The sequence below is a fragment of the Plectrocnemia conspersa genome, unplaced genomic scaffold (assembly GCF_051122295.1).
Source record: "Plectrocnemia conspersa isolate PC_06_02 unplaced genomic scaffold, ASM5112229v1 ptg000009l, whole genome shotgun sequence".
NCBI classification, from domain to species: domain Eukaryota; kingdom Metazoa; phylum Arthropoda; class Insecta; order Trichoptera; family Polycentropodidae; genus Plectrocnemia; species Plectrocnemia conspersa.
In genome coordinates this window covers 23,408,846-23,429,490 of record NW_028277173.1, presented here as the reverse complement: position 1 = coordinate 23,429,490, position 20,645 = coordinate 23,408,846, and the positions used below count along the sequence as shown (strand labels likewise).

General features: G+C 28.7%; 1 protein-coding gene across 2 annotated transcripts in view; it reads left to right on the top strand.

Annotated features, from left to right (window-relative positions):
* Nucleotides 1–20,645, top strand: part of LOC148232299 (uncharacterized) — a 227,079-nt gene that overhangs the window by 24,569 nt on the left and 181,865 nt on the right. The window contains exon 1 of one of the 2 annotated variants that reach the window (XM_088192314.1): nt 2,109–2,261. The exons of the other annotated variant lie outside the window; for it this stretch is intronic. The gene's annotated coding sequence lies outside the window, so the exon portion shown is untranslated. Of the gene's footprint in view, nt 1–2,108; nt 2,262–20,645 lie in introns of those variants that run through there. 2 annotated transcript variants of the gene reach the window in all.

The following is a 20,645-nucleotide window of genomic DNA, read 5'->3' as shown; positions in this document are numbered from 1 at the left end:
CCAAAATAAAACTGGAAAACTAGAACTACTGATTAGCGAGTACAAAATTTATATTATTTTGAACACCGAAATATATTTGAAATCGCACGTAAACATTTACATCCCCAACTTTGCCTGTCTCCGGAGGGACCGTCTCTCAAGACTGGGCGGAAGAGTCGCAATATTTGTAAATAAATCAATAAAACACGCGTTCATAAACACATAGAAACTGTCGTAACTCAAATTTAGCAAAAAAATAGGATAATAATAATAGTCGCAGGGTATAGTTCCCCAGAATGTGAGTTTACCTATACTGCTCTTAGGGATTCGGTTATTTTAATCAGAAATCTACGGAGACCCAGACACGTGCATTGGAATTGTTCCGGTGTTAGTTGATCCGGGACGGCTACTTTCACGACACGGATACAATTTTAATCTTTCCAAAAGCAGTAACGCATTATCGTACCAATCGCATGACGCCGTCAATCTTAGATATTGCGTTAGTTAAGGGAAATGCTTAGATTTTAGATATGCAATGCATCCAAGCTCTATTCTTAAAACACCTTATTGTGTTTTTTATACTGGAGGATGAGGTTAAGGTTATTCATAAAATTGTCTTTGATTATAACAATGCTGATTGGAAGGATTTTAGGAGTATTGTCGAGTTCCGTATAGTGATTAGGCGACAGAATTATGCCCCAACGGACACTAAAACTATCAATGATGATATTAATTATTTAACAACCGTAATCGAAAAGGGTAAAATATCGATAGTACCGATGCGTAAAATTTTTCATAATTATATTAATAATTAAAAGAGTATTAAAAACGAAACGTAATCAGCAGATAATTCATTATGAAAATCGATCTGAAAATTCAGATCGAATACCATAATTTACTGCTACTAATTTACATTCGTTCAATATATCCTCTCATGTCTTATCATTTTTAAACGTTCAAAAAGCAATAAAGTCAACAATAATTTGCATACAAATTTTAACATAAACGGAGCCGCGGCAAAAAATACAATTTATCCCTTTAAATAATAATGTTTTTTTTGTGACAGTACTACCTAAAAAGTGGGTGCTTTTGAAGGCAATGTTCCGCTTCTTTTATTTTTTGTGTATAAAAAGGTTTGAAGGAATTTAAACCTTAAATACATCAGTACATACATTTCAAACAACTGTAGTTTAGTTCAGATTCATTATTTGATGTCGATTTTTACTTTTTTTATAAATATATTCTTGCTATGATTTGAGTCGGGCTCCTCAAGGAGAACATGGTCTGGGAATTTGTCATGTTGCAACAGAAAATTTACAATAAGTAAATGAATATATGTTATAACAATAAAGCTCATAATATTAGAATTTAGGTCCTTAGGCTTGTCCATCTAGCGAGTTTAAAAAGCAACCTCAATAAAATTTTAGTTTATCACGGCTTATTACAAAGTCCGGATATGTCCGTGTATACTTTTGCAATATAATCATAGTCTCAAAAAATGCATTAAACCTAATGTATTTTTATAGTGTGGGTCTTTGTATTATATTCTAAGATATAATAGGAAGTTGCGCCTGCAAAATATATATTATAATAATAAAATATGTTTTAATAATATTGTAAAAGGCGTATTTTCCCAAATAATGATAATGTATGTATTTTTTGTCCCTTATGGATTTTTTATATTGTCTATATGAAAATTTTACAAAACGCGTATTATTTTTGAAGTATTCAAATCCCTAGACAGATATTAAAATTTATATGGCACTCTCTTGACTGACTTGAGCGCTCTGTTATCAAAATTTTATCTCCATATTTAAATTAAGTTTTTTACTCGCACAACAGTGACACTCTATATAAGTACACCGTAACAACCCTACGAGAGTTAAGATAAAGCCATAAAAAGCAATCCCGAAAAAAATACAATTAACGAGATTACAGGTAATCCCTTCGATATAATACCAAAGAGTCCAATCGGAAATATTTACACGCTCCTGTCGGTACTACAGGATCTCGGCCGACATTATCCTTTGTACGTCTGTATATGTATATCTACGTACATCCATACATACGCCCTGATACATAGGTACATCGGTACATTTATATAAGAGCGAGCCGACAGCATCCCTGGTTCAGTGGCTCGGCGCGCGAGCTCGGTGGCGCACGTGCTGCGTATAGTTCGAATCCCGGAATCCCGGCACGTACCCGGACAAAGCTTCGCCCCCATTGCGGCAAAAGAAAATCTCGGAAAACGCATTCGGAATTCGACACATAATAACAAAAACGTGAGTTTTTATTAATCGCTCTTATAAAATTTGCTCTGTATTTAAATTAATTAACAAATCTGACGTATGTGTGTATATGTCTGAAATCTGATCAAGAACGGGGTTCGCTTTAACAGTATCAGCCGTGATCCTTCCTGCGGATGCGGCGGGCGCACCGAAACCGAGGCTCTCGAATATACATATCTCTCTCCCTCTCTCGAGTGTGTTGAAATTTAATTAAGAATCTTGAATTTGTTCGCATCAGCGTGTTTTAATCTTGTTATAATGCGTTGTTTACATATATATACTTACAATTTTTGATGCGATTAATCCTTTATACTCACAAGGTACACTACATTGTCAATTCGACAAAATTTTAGTGCTGAATAGTATAAAAAAAAAAAATTAAAATAAAGACGCAAAAATTAATTTAGAATGATAAACATAAATATTAATTATATTTGACCAGATTTACATTATCCCGATCTATATTTAATCCGAATTTCCTTAATTTAATTAGGCAATTATTTAAAATTATTTAAGCTCAAAGTTAATAAAAAAAATACGTACATATGCAATACGTTTCTTCTGTGAAAACATATATTTTTATCCCTTAAATATAAGTTTGAGATTTGAGTATTAGTATATCGAATTCAACAGCCTTGCCACAAATTTTATATGTAAATTCATTTTTTCCCAAATATCATACAAAAAACATTATTGTATATAATATACATATAATGTACTTTTAAAATAAAAAAAGGGTATTTTCGGAATATTTTTTAAATTTGTTGAACATGCTCAGATATATAATTGTTGTATGTAGTCCAAATTTATTTAATTTTATAGGGAAATTACTTAAAAAATCAAAGTAAACTAAACATTTAAATATCTTGTGTGAAAACTTATATTTATAAACTTGAAATGAAAGTTTGAGTTGTGCTTATTAATATATTTAATCTAACAGACTCTTTGCCAAAAATATACCATAACTGATTTTATATTTAATTAAGCTATTAACAGCTGTAAAATCAGTTGTTTGCCAAAATATCATTAAAAAAATATTATTGTATTTATATTATATAATATATTTATTAAAAATATATTAAAAAATCAACGTAAATGAAAAAAATAGCAAATTTGCTTTAAATATCATGCGAGAAAACAGTTTAAACGAAAGGAAAGTTTGAGTTATATTTAATAATATATTTAATCTAAGAGAAATTTTGTCACAAAGATAACATATCTGATTTTTTGTATAGTTAAGCTAATAACAGCTGTAAAATCAGTTGTATGACAAATTATCCTTAAAAAAATATTATTTAATATGTATTAGAAATAACGTAAAATTTAAATAGAAAAATATTTTTCTTAGATTTATTAAAATTTTATAAATATATAATATTCTTATTGTATGTGATTCATTTTTTTTTATTTTAATAGAAAATCATTTAAAAATCAAATAAAATATAAAAAATATAGTTTTATGCTATAAATAACTTTTTAAACTTTAAAAATTGAGTAGTCTTTATCAATATATTTAATTTAAAAAAAACTGTCACAAATATACCATATCTGACTTAATGTATGACTGAAGTATTGCGTTTTTGCTTTAAATATATAATGCTATAAATATTATATACTTTTATTAAAAAATTATGGTTTAGGGAAATATTGCGTTTTTGCTTTAAATATCTTGTAGAAAAGTCATTTTTTTAAACTTGAAATGAGAAAGTTTGAGATGTTGTAATTAATATATTTAATTTAACAGAAACATTTTTCCAAATAAAACATAACTGATTTTATTTATAATTAAGTTAATAACACCCGTAATTTGCAAAAAAAAATTTTAAGGTAAAAAAAGGATTTTTAAGTATAAAATATTCAGATTTATTTAAATTTTAATATATTAATTATATCCTGGTTGCATATAATCTGAATTTATTTAATTTCATTACATATTTTAAGTAAATAAAAAAATAGTTTACATATGTGAGAAAATATATATTTTCAATCTTAAAATATAAGTGGCATAGATTATATATTTTTTTTTACTGAAATGATTTTTTTAAATAAAAATAACTTCTCTTTTAAAAAATCTTAGTATTGTAAAAAGATAACGTCTGTATTATTATTTAATTTAACATGTAATTTATTCGTAAATTCTTAATATATGCAAAATAGCGTAAATATGTTAGCGTATTTTTAACCTATGCTATGCATGTTATATGTAGTTAATTTAACAGCAAATTAACCACAAATAAGTAATAAGTTAATAACAGCTGTATTATAAGTTTTTTTAAATCATACAAAAACATATATTGTACTTTTAAAGTACAAATTCTTGGGAACAGAGACTTTTTTACAAAATTATTTTAATGTAATGGATCGATGGCTGTATTTAGTTATATTATATTTTATATTTCTTTGTGTGACAAAAAGTTTGATATTTGTATTTTTTTTTATAGATTAAAGTAAACAGTTTTATCACAGAAAATCAATAATCTAAATATTTTGTAAATTTGTAAAAATCATGTGTTTTACGATATTTTTATAAATAAAGTATAATAAAAAATACATAACTGTGTAAAAATATTAGGAAAATTTTTTATAGCTATTTTTAAACCCAAAAATCTAGCATTTTAACTTGAAAAAATCATAATTATAATTAAGTGCTATAAAATTAATTTTATTGTTTAACTAAAAATATTTTGCAACCCAATATCTAAAATTGTTAAAAATAAAATTTACGATATAGCAAAGGTTTATATTTTAAAATGTATTAAAAAATATAATTTTACTATATTGTTGTAATTATATATTCTATAAAAAGGTTGCAAGACTTTGTACTCGAGTTTCTAAAGTAAAAATAACGAGATTCTTATGTACATAAATTAAGGGCCTTGCATTTTTTATGTAGTTAAAAATATATCAAAATATAATGAAACAGATTAAATTTAAATTTTGAGTTAAGTTTATATCAAATTAAAAATATGTATAAGCACGCAAATATTAAACTGAAAGTCACAAATTTACATAGTAAAATAATTATCAAAATATGTTTGGAATTATAGTAAGATTATTTTTTACTATTTCTATAGGATAAAATGATATTTTGGCCATCGAGAATAAACCAATTTATGTTTAATATCCGGTAAATATGATCTAATTTTGACAAAATAAACCAGAATGGAATCAAAGAAAACAGCTTTAGTGTAAAATAAATATATCTGCTAACACGTACATTGTATACAATATGAGTTCACAGCGTATTTTTTACTCTACTTTATATAAAATAAATATAAACAAAAATGATTCGAAACGTACGAATTCCATTATTCATGTTGGACTTTCACGTATATTTTTAAACTATGTTTAATTACTTAAGCGACCTTTTTAACTATACACCAAGTTGAAATGCGTGTTGACCTTTATATAACGTAATTGCTCTCCCAGGACTTTGCATTAATATTAACACCGCAAGAAAATAATTTGTTAGCAGGTAGGCGAAAGATAAGGGTTGATTTCTGACGCAAAGATGAGATTCAATGAAAATTATTATAACGTTAAAAGGACCATGAAATATCTTATCTTCAATAAATAAATTTAAAATGAAATATTTTATACGTTATTTAATTACATATTTAGTACATACAAAAACATATTTGCTGCCATATCTACAAATTTAAGCTTGTTTTTTTTGCCCATAAAATATACAGCTAGAATGTTTAGATTTTTATCTTCACGTAATATATTTTAACAATTTTTTTCATCACGTTGTGTATATATTTTTAAAGCTGACATTGCCGATAGCAATCGGACAGCGTGCGCAGAATGGACGAAAATGAAAAAGCCGAATAGGCCACATCGTAACATATGAAAACTATGATGTGTTCATATGAGCATTTCCATTTTCCGCTTTTTATGTTTTTTCCACATATGACGTCGATTTCGCTTGCTAGCAAAACTCTATACACTATTCGTTTCGAATGCCGAATGTTTTATTAAATTTTGTGATTTAGAGCTATATTTTTTGTGCTTGAGATCTATACAGCTTTCTTGACATTTTCTTGAAGTAGTTTTGAAGACTTGTAATTTTAAGATCTTTCTAACATGTATAAAGAAAGTGAAACGTTACTTATCATATTTGCTGACTATTCAGTAGTTTCGTAAACTCGTTCGAGTAAATTATTTATTATTCAGGCTTTTAAATTATATTCAAAATAACTTTCTAGTGAAATTGAAATATATTTAATTGTATTAAATAAAATATGGGTTTATTTTCATAAAGAGAAAAGTTATTTAGTTATAAAATATTATTATTGTGTAATTAGCAGGAATACGTGATTTTCTCGTAGCCTTGTCTGCGTTTGTAAAATCCAGTCGTCTTCCTCCAGTTGAACTCTGGATTTCTGGCGTCGTTGCTAGATCAGGGTCAACGTGAAGAGGGAATCTGCTGTTTTTCGGTCTCCTAAGCCTTAGTTCGAGTAAACTCTCGTGTGTCCCAAGTCGAAAGTAACTGATGGAAGTTATTGATAAACATTCCTGACGGAAGTGAATGATATGCGCTATACATGGGATTATTGATATATAGAGGATAATTCGTTTCTATGGTTTCTATAGCGACGATTTGGACGTGAAATTGAATTTATTTATTTTCGTTGTTTTTTTTCAATAATCATTGCGTGATCGTTAAAGTTTGAACAGGTGAAGATTTGGCAACACAGCTGTTAAAAACTGTCCATACCATTTATTATGTTGTGTTAGTACAGGCCGTTGTTAAAGTATTTGGGGACGCTAATCATATCAGAATCTCTGTTCGTTACGCAAAATGCACTTGTCGGTAAAACGTAAAGACTTATAGCATTTTTATTTATCGCGATTTTAACATGTTTATGCGAAATTCCTTTTTTACGATCAATGCGTCTTTATAATTAGTGATTTTTACCTGACTAGTGATTCCTACACGTTTAAAATTATTTTGACTCTTTTTATTATTTAACTTACTTTAATTAATATATTTTTATTTATAAGTTGTTATTATTTATGGCATATATGTATATAATAATACAAATTTGAAAGCGTCATTATCTTATTATTTACACAAAAATACTATACATATAATTGTGTTAGAAAATAATATAGGAACACCCTTAATAAATTATTAAAATAAGTATTGTTTAAACATGTTAAGCTATTTGTAAATTTGTAGGATCAATATATTTTTGAAATTTATTTATTTTAGGTTTTAAAAAATATTTTTCATAAATAATAAACATAGAAAACATTGTCAATTAGGCATTATTCGTATGATTTTTCAACGGATATAATTAGGCAAATTAATGAAAATATCGATATCTGAAACAGAAAACGTTTTAATATTTGGTACTATAGTGATTTTAATTAGATTACGGTAGAGCATTCCAAGCCTTCCAATTTTAGCAATTGTCCATATATACTTAGCAGGTACCCGAGAGGCGGTTTATCTTTTTTTATCTTATATTTTCAAATACATTTTTGCTTGGCTGTTTAAGGTTTTGAGCAAGTTATAAATATACAAATAATAAACTTGTTTATTTTACAAAAAAATACAATACTATTACAAATTAAAGCTTAGCTATTATTTGTAATTGATTAATTTAATTAGAAAATTATGAATATTTTATTATTATTTAAAGCAAGTTTGAATTTAATATTTTTTGATGTGGTAATAATTTTTATTATCCTTGAAATATTTTTTTAGCAAATTCATTATATTAAGATGACTATTTACATAATCGTTCTAACCTCATATAATTGTATCTTTAAAAACGTAGGTTTTTTTACTAAGAAAATAGTGTGAAGATAATATCTGTCTAAACTAAAGGCAACTAATTGTGTCGTATGACTAGAATTCTGGTTTTCACCAAAATTTATTATTAGGGTTATTAGTTTGGGCGACTGTTTCAAAGTGAGACGTATCTGAAACTTTAAAGCAATATTTAGTTTATTCATGTATAATAAAAATTCAAGATCTTTGAAATGCACTCAGTCATATAGTACATACAATTATCGAGGTATTGGAAATATTATACAACTGTGAAGATCCTCAATAAATATATTATGCATTTCCAATCCATGTTACTATGCCACTCGAAAGATACGAAATAACCTCAATATTAAGTCCCTTTTAGCTGACATATAGCACGGATATGCCAGTACGAAGATGTATTCGCCAAAGGAGCCTTATTTATGAAACTGGACCGCTCTACTGGAAGACCGCAACTTCATGGGGGAAATAAGGTTGCGATTGACGACGCTCACTCGGAAATAAATCAGTGGGATGAGGCAGAAGCTTAAGTCCTTTGAAACGACAGGAAGTCTGGGTACGAAATTTTAAACGCAATATTAAAGTTTCACGGGTTTTTTCTTTTTATCAAGCCGGACGTTATCACAGCATACAGGGAATGATTAACGCACAAGCCCTAGCGTTTGTTAAGCGTTACCGGGGGCGCATTAGCGTTGCTGTGTAATAAAAATTTAAGGGTACGACGTAAAATGTGATTACGGCACGAGAGTAAAGTTGCGTAAAGCTCTCGCGGTCGCAATTTTACACATCGATGGCAGCATAATACAAATGTCAGCGATGTAAAATAAATAGGGCAAGCGTGAGTAAAATAACGAATTTTACAAGAGGACACTACTGCTGAAAAGTAATTTTAGTGAAGTGAAGTAAAAAAGTGAGACTATCTGGCGGCTACGACGTTGGAATACGATTCTGGGCAAAGGGAGTAATTTTGCGGATTTTGCGGGAAACGCAGCGTTGGTAATGGGAAAGGGAATGGCAAGCGAGGAAGAAAAACAAATGGCGGCTACAGATCCTCTTTCTTGCCAATTTGTCGGCATTGTCATCATGCAAAAAAGTATCACAAATATATGCAGCGATTCTTTTCGACATATATGTCGTACCTATTCCAAAATAATTTGTTTACATCGAAGCAGTTTTTTTATATATAATTGTTTTTGATTTCGACGTTTTGGTTAAATAGTGAATTTCTTATTAATTTCGATAATACAGATACATAAACATTATCTGAAATGATTATAATAAATAATATGATAAAAGGACAAAGAAAAAATAAATAAACAAGCAATCAGAGATTCTGTCGTAAAGTTATTATACTACTCTTACTTGCAAGTAATGAGTTTAATATAATAGAATAAACCAAAAAAGCAGGATCATTGCTTTCTAAATCAAAAGTATATATTTTTAATTAGTTCGAAAATCTCATTATTATACTATTTTTATAATTATCCAAAAACCATTTTATTATTACCTATTTAGTACTATACAAAGCTTATTATCGAACACCTTTTTTATTTTAAAATTATATTTAATAATTTGAATATACAAAATCTTATCTTTGTCATCTTTTAACAGGGAGATACTCTTTTGCTCGAGTTTTTGCCGACCGTAGCTTATTTATTATTAGCTATACACTATTTGCGTTAACACAGTCAGTTCGAGAGCTATCCATTTCATCATTATTTAAAATTGAGAAAATGATTAAATTTGGGTTTACGCTCCTACTATTAAATCTAAAGTACACGATATGGATATACGTTCGATATACTCATCATTACTCCTGTTTATATTTTGAGCAAATTTATTGAAATTAAAATCATTACTATATTTTTCATATTTATCAAACAATCAAAGTAAACTGAAACTCTCAATCTTTTATGAATCATGCTGAAATGGATAGCACTCTAACTGACTGTGTTAACGCAAATAGCGAATAGTTCAAGTTACTGAGTGGAGCAGCACTGACGGTGACCTGGCGTATTCATTACGATATTCGTACTAGGATACGTTGGAATGAATTTGAGCCGAGATTATGAGCCAATTACGTTTTCAATTGCCAAGTTCCAATAATAAAAAAAATATTTTTTCGGCTGCTAAAATGTTGAATTAGTCATTAACGAAATATTAGCATAATGTTTGTCTTGGTAGGTAATCTTAATATAAAAGCTTTCAACGCTATGTTATTTTGACGTTGTTTTTGCAATTTAATTTGTTATCGAATGCGCACTTGTTAGGCTGAACAGCATTTAACTTACGATTTTTTGTTCAATCTACAGAATGTGACCGATGCACATATGGCTTAATTTAACAATTTCTGCAACTGTTATATGCTGGTTGCATTAGAATATATGTTATAGCTTTTGATTATTAAATGCCACCGGATTTTTTTCACAACTCTGTGATTAAAACTATCGTTGGATTTTCTAAAAATCGAAGTTTCTTTCGTCGGCGTAACAAATTAACAATATTGCGTTTCCGAGGCACTTGCATAAAAACCGTGGACAAAGATAAGAGTCGGTGTCTTTTCCGAACAGGTGTTATTCAGAGAAACCCCGAATTACGCATTCCATTGATATGCAATGCACCCATATAATACAATAAAATCATAAATACTTATTTGAAGTTTATGTAATGTTTATTTAAAATTTATTTTAGCACTATGTTACTCTGGATTTTGATTAATTCCATTTAAATATCATGTATGTACATAAGTATATTATTCACTTTTTTTTATTTCTTCAAATTGAGCTTAACATTAAAATAATAACCATTAAATATATATCGCATATATGCTAAATCCCAACTGTAATATAATTATTGCATGTAGGATATTCATTTATACTTTTAAAGTTCATGTTTCCACATTCCAAGTTTTAATTTAATTGCTTTAATATAGTTAAAAATAAATATGGCAACTATATTTTGACTTTTGAAGTTTAAAGTGCTACGTAATGAAGGTTTAATTATGCATTCAGTTTATGTAATGAAGTTGTTTTACTGAATCTCTTTTTATTTCTAAAAGCATTTTGATTTCAATCTGTATTTAGCAAAATCGTATTAAAATTTTATGAAAGTTTAATACAAGCAATATATTTAATTATAAATTAATAGTAATATTTCTATAACTATTTATTTATTAAATAAAATAAGAGTACACAACTTTTTAAATTCTATCAACATGAAATTTCATATTGTAATTATACTTATGATCGATTGCCTTAGAGTTGATTTTCCTTATCATCAAGTTGATCAACTAAAGTCACGCTAGGGCACTCTTGATCAGATTTGCAATTAGTGTAGAAAAAATAAAATGTAAATAGAAAATATTCGAGTATAACATTTATGATGTATATCTACTTATGAAGTCCACGTCAAATCAAATTTACATATAATTATCAATTTATGACTCTTTAATAAATAAAATTGAATTTAAAAATACTAACTACTAATATTACCATAAATTAATTCAGTAAAAAAAAATGTATTTTTAATATACTTTCATTCTAAAATATATTAATTTTATAGTATCTTTATAATCAAGTTAGCGCGTCGTGTATCAGATAATTTTTCATTTTCTTGATGGTCTTTTTTGCGAAAGTGGGTCCTTTTGTAGTAAAACCGAGTCCGTTAGGGGGTCTATATTTTTTAATTTTCATACGTTCGACGTTATTATAATATGTACACAAAGAGAAAAAATTCTCCATGGAATAAATTTAATAAAGCCAACGCAAAAACTTTTGAAATTTTCCTCCCATTATTTAAAGATTATTTCCTGATTGTTCTACACTATTATTTTATACATAGTCTACTGTATTTTTTATTTTGCTTCTTCCGGATGAAACTCTTTAAATACACAGGATGAAGGTTAGTAAATCACCTATTCCATTAATTGTATACCATTGTGGATCCATTAAAAAAAGGAGAAAAAGAACCAAACGCGTTAGTGTTACGTCCTGAAGTTTAATTAATCGTTAACACATTTCAGGCTCTGTTGTTTGCACGGGTCTGTGTTTCACCTGTAAGGGTTCAGAAAAAGACCGTTACACGGTTAATGGGCCCATTACTGACATAAAAGTATAACACAACGTCATGTTTCAATTATCACTCCTGGGAGAGATGTAATCGATAACGAAAACACGCTTTTTCCGGTATACAGAGTAAAATATTCTGATTTCCCGATTTATAAATAGAATAAATAAATATTTACATATCTGAAATAAAATGATTCAATTTATTTTATAATGGATAACATACATTAATATATCGTGAATACATATACATTTGCGTTATCGTACATACATATATTTGCCAATTAAAATTGATCTATTCCTGTGGTGAAAAATTCGAAAGCTCTAGAGTTAAAAATATAATATCTCAATATACGATTTTTTAACAGCTTGATTTTTGAAGGCATGCCCCTATAATCAAATATCGAAGTTTGATGAATATGGTAAATGAGACAATATTTTATAGCCTAACTCATTTAATTGATAAATGTAGTATTGCATTGTTTTAAAAGAGATTTGTACCTTTTCGATTTCCCAGTGCGAGGCCCAGACGTCGCAGCTCTTTGTATATTTTGTCCACTTTTTGGTGTGTGTTATAATATTTATATTATTAAGTTTTTTTTATCATTTAACAGAAAACGGGTTTATGCGTATTACGTTTAAAATATTTTATATGTTCAATCACATTTATTATTCGCCGTAAGGCTTTATAAAGTATAAAAACTTATTCTTGGATGTCATTTATTAGGGCTAAATCTATCAAAAACTTTTCATTTTATGTAATAGTATGAAACTATTCCAACTTCATGATATTGATTAAAGTGACTATATAAGTTCTGATATGATTTACAAACTGTTTTTGCGAGCTACCCGTTGAGTTCCAAATATTCTCTCTATTAGTAAGTACTTCAGTTCCAAATTTCTTAGAAAAACTATTTAATTATCTTTATATTTATTTGCAGCATATAAATAAGCAAAGTTAAATTTTAAAACATTTTTGATTGAATGATATAATAATATCTTTAACGACTTATAATATATAATTTTTTTTGTACAAAATATAAACTCTTTTTATTTTATATATTACATCAAACGAAAGATAATACTTATTTATATTTTAGTATATAATTTACTAAAAAGTTTAAGAGAGAATTTAATTTATAACAAGTTTTTGACTTTGAATCACTCTCGTTGCCTTTTCAACTTGAAATGTTTGGGAAATTATGTAATAAAATTGACAGATTATTTATTAAAGATTGTTTACAACTTTTATTTGTAATAGCTAATTTAATCTATTATTTTCATTAATGAGTAACAATTAAAAACCAATGTATATAATTATATTAATTAAGCTTTTGTTTAAATCAAAATGGTTACGCTAGAGTCATTAGACTATTTAATTGGTAGTCGAAACTCTAACTAAGTTTAATGAATGGCAATTGAGCAACTGAGGGTTTCGTTTTTTTTTAATTAAAAACTTTATACATCTCAGGCTTCACATTAATTGGTAGATCGTTAAGCAATTGAATCATTTAATTGAAACTTATTTTTTTACGAATTATTTTCTTATAAACATCTTATTATTTATTTATGCAAAATAAGGAATACTATCTTATGGTCAAAAACCATAAATTATTACTTTAAAAGCAATGGATATTGATTTAACACACCTGATTGTCAAATAGAAATTTATAAAGCTCATTAGTGAAAATACGTAATTCAGATCGTTTTATAAAGAGTAAATAAAAATGTAACTATATCTAAAATAAATACATAGAATAGCATTATCAAACAATTTCACTACTTGACATGCTTAATTGAATTTAAGGAGTTTTAACAATTTTTTTCTATTAATTAAATTAAAGTATCTGTACATTGTTCGATATAATATGCTCTAAAAAATATTAAAGCCTAAACAAATTAAATACAAGTAAAGTAAGAAAATTGAGATACTGTCAGGTTAAAAATATTTTAACAACAATTCCAATGGGAAAACATGGCCCATGATAAAAATGGCATTTTATATATTTTTTAACACCGTAATATAATTTCTTGAATAAATAATAATAGGTACGGGTTAACCCTTTCTATGCTACAAATAAATATAAAAATTAGCCACCGTTGCGACATATTTTCTGAACTCATATTTTATGCGAAATATTTTAATTATGCATTAAAAATATATACTCATAATATTTACCTGAAATTGAGTCGTGTTATCTTTGCTGCTCAGTGTTGCCATCTAGTGAATTTATAGTCCTGTTCGATTAACAAGCGTTTGTATTAAGACTTTTTATAGCAATCTTACAAGTGAGAATCGAATAAAGCATATCTAAACCGAATTTTGCTCAATAAGAAAGCGCAAAAAACAATTATCCCTTCTCAGAAGTCAAAAATCCACGTCAAAAGCAATAAAATCGTGTCGTCGCCATCGCAGTGGAAACGCTCGTTACCGAGCGTTCCCACTGCGATGGCACCGACACGATTTTATTGCTTTTGACGTGAATTTTTGCCTTCTGAGAAGTGATAATTGTTTTTGCGCTCTCTTATTGACCAAAATTCAGTTTAAATATACTTTGATCAGCCCTCTTATATTATAAGCTTATAATAATATCGGTCAGGATAGCTATCTAATTTTTAAAACATAGGGTAATATCAAAATGCAGACTGTGGAGCAACATGTGAGATGCAATGTTTGTCTGTACTTATTCTTCCGCTTATTTTGCCCTGAGAGATGAGTTGGTTTAGGTTGTATTTTGGACCTGACCTCATAAAAGTTCTAAAACTAATTATAGTTTTAGAACTTTCAATAGGTTAGGTTATGTAATTAAGAGTATGAAAAAATGTTTCAAAATTTTTTAAACAAATTTAAATCAATGATTTTTTCAAAAAAATAAATACGATCGGTACTCAAATTATTTTTTCAGTCAATTAATTAAAATAATACCGGTATTACTTGTTTTTTTCTTTGTAATACCGGTATTGAAAATTCCGTTATTATTGCAATCCCTACTTTAATGCAGATATATAAATGAGATTTTTAATGTTATGAAAAAGAGCACGTAAAATAATCCCTGTCTACTATGTATGAGAGATATATGTACATAAAAAATATTATTTTTGACCTCTATTTTGATGGGCGCCATCATCAGCCGCATCTGACACATTTGGGAGTAACGCGTTCGAGAACGGCCATAATGCGATTATGAAAATCGAACGAAAGGAAAACAATTTCACGCGTTCGACCTCCCTCCTTATCGCTCGAATTAAAAAGAGATCAATACGTGTTCGCAAATTGCGAAGCGCAAAGTTCCGCGGCGCGTTTTTGTTATAAATTTTCGCGAATTTGGCCCCGAATGCGTACGTGATCCGACTCCAACTTATTATTTTTCCGAACAATTGCTGTCTTACGACAAACATGTGACTTGTGAGACGACGGTCCTTCTTACAAGAATTTTTATACATTTTTTTCATCATGTTATTTGTACGTATTCGGTCGCTTTGTAATGCCATTCATGTTCCCCAAAATACTTACAGCGCAAAACCTTATGAATGACCCTTTCTCGCTATTCAATAGCAGTTTGTTTTCGCCGCATTATATAACATAATCTTACCCTTGTACGTTTTTAATGTTAGGCTTAAATTGTTAATTGTAGGAGCATTTACAAAAAATACGTTACACACAATTGGTTTGATGTGATTTTAGCTCATACAATTAATAATTTAAGCAATGCTCCTACAATGGAATCAACAAAAACTGAAATTTAGAGTAAATAAATTAAAAGTATTTTAAAACAATCCTCATAATACTAAGCTTTATTAACATTTATGATTCTAGATACAGCATTTTTTAGATAAATCAGAAATGTATAATAATTTTTGTTGCTTCATAATCGAGAGCATTTTTTTCATAATTAAATCTGAAAAATTTCTAGTCTTTATTTATAGGTTTTTGAGTATTTTATAAATATAATAGAACTGTGTTTTAATATATTTTATATTATATGGATTGAAATTTTAAATAATTAATAAACAGAAACTGGCATAAAATACCGGCTGTACTTCTAAATATAATATTTGGCGATTGTTGCATTAATTCCATATTTATTATTTAGTATTTCGTTTCACTGGATATTGTTTCTAAAACTACATACATATTTATTAATTTGAGGAAAATATTCTAGCAATAATATGATTTATTGACGCAGTTTTTCTTAAAAGTCTTTCTGACACTTTGTTTGGATATAACATCTCGTTCTTTATTTTTGATTTAAATAGTCTTTCCTTTTTGCAAAATGATAAATTGTATTTTACTTCAAAAAATAGATTTCATAATTAATATTACATGTTTGAGATCTAGCAAATTACACCCATACCTCGCTATACGGCCGCTCTTTATACGGCCTTTCGCTATAACGGCCCTCTTCAATTAAGGCACGTTTTCGATTAACGGCCTAAAATGTTTCGCTATAACGGCAAAAAAACTTTTTTTCGATGTCGATTTTAAAAAAAAATTAAAAATAGATTTAATTTGCATAATTTTAAAATGAAAGGTAAAGCAGCTAGCGCTGATGAGGCCGCATCTAAGGAATATCCCAACATTTTAAAGGGAATTATTGAAAGAGGTGGTTATAAACCTGAACAAGTGTTTAACGTAGACGAAACAGGGCTTTATTGGAAGCGAATGCCTGATTGCACGTACATTTCAAAAACCGAAAAATCTGCGCCTGGTTATAAGGTGTCTAAACAACGATTAACTTTGCTACTTGGTGCAAATGCCGCGGGTGATTTTAAGCTAAAACCACTTTTAATATATTTGTCCGAACATCCAAGGCCTCTTGAAGGACTAAATAAAAATCAATTACCTGTCATATGGAGATCCAACAAGAAAGCTTGGATGACTAAAGCTACTTTAGAGGATTGGTTTAAAAATCACTTTTGCACAGAAGTGAAAAAATATTTGCGAGACAATAACTTAAGCAACAAGGCTTTGCTAATTTTGGATAATGCACCAGGGCATCCTACTGATTTATCCGAACTATTTGAAGATGTCATGATTGAGTACCTTCCGAAAAATACAACAGCTCTGATCCAACCAATGGATCAGGGTGCAATAGCCACTTTTAAGGCATATTACCTACGCCGAACTTTCTGACAACTTATAAGTGAAACCGATGGTAAATCTTCAATTAAAACATTTTGGAAAAACTATAACATCAAGGATGCTGTTGACAGCATCAGTGAATCATGGAAGGAATTAAAATTAACAACAATGAACCATGTTTGGAAAAAAATATGGCCAGAATGTGTAAAAAGTACTGATGCAGAAGTTAATTGCCTTCCTGAAATTAGGCAAAACATTTTGGATCTAGCACATGATCTCGGCTTTGAAGGTTTGAACGAATGTGATGTGCTTGATCTACTTGAAGCTGATAGGGAACCCCTTTCATATAAGGAACTCACCGGCATTTGATGAAGAGACAGAGCCTGTTTTATTCAAACAGCTAACATCAAAAAAATTGTCAAAAGCTTTTTCCTATTTCGAACAAGGAATAAACATCCTCCTTGAAAACGATCCTGACATCGAACGTAGCGCTAAAGTTTCTCGAGGAATTAACTCAGCTATTAGCTGTTATTAATCACTGAAGAACGAAAGAGAAAAAAGGCAAGACAAACAACGTTGGACAATTTTTTTAAGCCAGGCCCATCCTTACCAGCGAAAAATGAGAACGACAGTGATCTGCAGGCTACCATTTCTTCATCGTCTTCAGATTAAAGCCATTTTAAAAAAAATTATGTATGTATTCATACACATATTTTATGTAACATGAAGTTGTTTCATTTTTGTTTATGGATTATTGTTGGTTTTTGGAGTCTGTTATTATTTTATGTACAAATGTATGTACTTGTTATGTATGTATTTTTGATTTAAATGAAATAAAAAGATAAAATGCATTTTAAATGATAAACCATGTTACATATTTAACAAATTTGGAACCGATCCCATTGAATTTGTATGAATTTGTATTAGAATAATTGATTCGTTATACGGCTTTTCGCTTTGCGGCCAAGTTTCGTGGAACGTATCTAGGCCGTAAAGCGAGGTATGGGTGTATTTATCCCGTAGATAAACTGTAATACAAACGGTATTTAAAAAGACATGGGTTGTATCAGGATAAACTTTAAAATTATTTAATCACAGTTGAAAACATTTAAATTAATAAATATGCGATTCGTATTTTTTATTTTGCTATTTCTGTACTGATAAACTATATTTATACTATTTTATAACAACGGAAGCTTTTGCACATTTTACGTTTTAGATTTTACTCATGATAATTTTCAAGACATTTTTACGTTTTATTATGTTTGTATTTATATCTTAAATCCGAAGATTTCGTTTATTGAGCAGCTCAAAAAAGGCAACATTCCATATGATTCAGATTAAAGGCAAGAAATTCGATCTTACAAAAAATATTTTGTGCCATCTCAAATACTCACTTTAACATTTTCTATTGACATTTCCTCTTTCCATTGTGTGAAAAGGATCAAACGATGGACGGTACTTATGTCAATATATATATGCTTTTCACATATCTGAGTTTTTCGCAACTCTTTTGCAAAATTCACGATTTATATTATTTGATTCAAAACATACCTTAATGAAGTTTACAATATTTTTAAGGACGATGAATCATAAATTCATCTTACTTTTTCAGCTTTCTTTGAAACAAACTTAAAATCCTGACTTTCTCCCTAAAATAGCATGTGCTTTAAATCAAATAATTATTTCATAAAGATAAATCTGTGTTTAAAATAAAAGAGTTTTTATTTTAATATAATTTCATTCGGTCTAAATTTCTCCCTAGAGGCGAATTATCCACCGGTTTGTTTTATTATGTACGTTGTATATAGAGTCTCCAATTCGAGTAATCGAGTACTCGATACTCGAGTATTTTTGTCTATTTTTCAAGTACTTGATAATCGAGTATTTTGAAAATTACTCGATTAATACTCGAAATTAAAAAATTTTGAAATATTTCAGAAACAAAAATAACTTTAACTCGGTCCGGTAAAGGTTAACGTCTTGCTTTTATTTGGCGTTTATGCCCGAAGTCCCGAGTTAGAGCGGTTACTATCAGGTATAATTTTTTCATAGTTCCATAGTTGCATAGTTCCGGTCGTCGGCTATGTTAGTGGGTACGACGGAGAAATTTCTTTTGTGTTTTCTGTTCGACAGTCCCGACTTATCTAATTTATGGCAATGAACAATAAGAAATATAAAAAATTTTTTTTTTAGGTTTTATGACTATGCAGTTGTAGCGTAAAGTTTTGTAAATTGTTTATACTGATCTCTCAGCTTAAAATATGAATCAAAACAATTGTGCGTTTGAAAGGCATTTAAAGTAAAGTCAGTTCTTTGCGAACCGTTTAGCTCTAGAGTGAAAGGGATTCACCCAAATACATCTTCGAAGGATATATATTTAAATTCTTCGCAATAATCAGAAGGAGTAGAATATTGTATATTGTTAAGAAAAAAAATCTATTCAAGAAGAATTACAAAATGCTATTTTGTCAATAGTCGAAGGAAATAAGAGAAAAGCAGAGAAGGGAATGAAAGAAGAGAACATAAAAAAAAAGTTAAAAAAATTTTATATCTATAAAAAGCGAACAGTTATAAATTACAAGCCTTATCCAACGCGTTAATGACAATAAGACCAATATCAACAGCAACGGAAAGGGTTTTTTCCATAACGGGAATAATAAAAGCAAAGGTTAGCAGTAATATTAAATTCGAGACACTTTTTGCAATATTGTTTTTAAAAAGTATGTTCGTGAAGTTAAAATAATTGTAAAAATTAACATACTACGTATTTTATTTATTTATTTATATGTGCACGAATTTGAATAATAGCTATTTTGGTACATTTGGTAAATACTCGAAAGTACTCGAGTACTCGAGTATTTTAAAATTTTAATATTCGATACTCGAGTAGTTGATGGTTCGAGTAATTGGAGACTCTAGTTGTATACCATCGTATTTATATATATTTAATAAGGGAGCGCAATTTTTCAGTTATTTTATTAAATATGTATACAACTTATTATTTTTTAAACAAAAATAGTGACATGCGTTACCAGTTAAATGGTATGTGCCACACAACCGATAGCTGTGAATTTAGTAATGCGAGTAGCAGCTTTGTCTTAGATTGCGAGTAGAAATTTCGAGTTTATACGTCACACAACACGTTAAATCAACGTTATGCTAAATAAGCAACATGGATATATTCTATAATATTTGACGGCAACAATCAGTTTGCGACTCGTGTCACTCGCAGGATACGCGTGGGATAGAGTAAAATCTTATTATAAGACAAGACCTCACATTAGTTGTATACGTATGTCTTTGTATCCACGTCTAACTCAATATAAATTAATGAAAATGATCAACTGCTATATTTTTATTGATTTTCTGGATTGGAATAACATTGTACGTGCAAATACCATAAAAAAGTTTAAGACCGAAACATACGACCAAATTGACAAGTAATT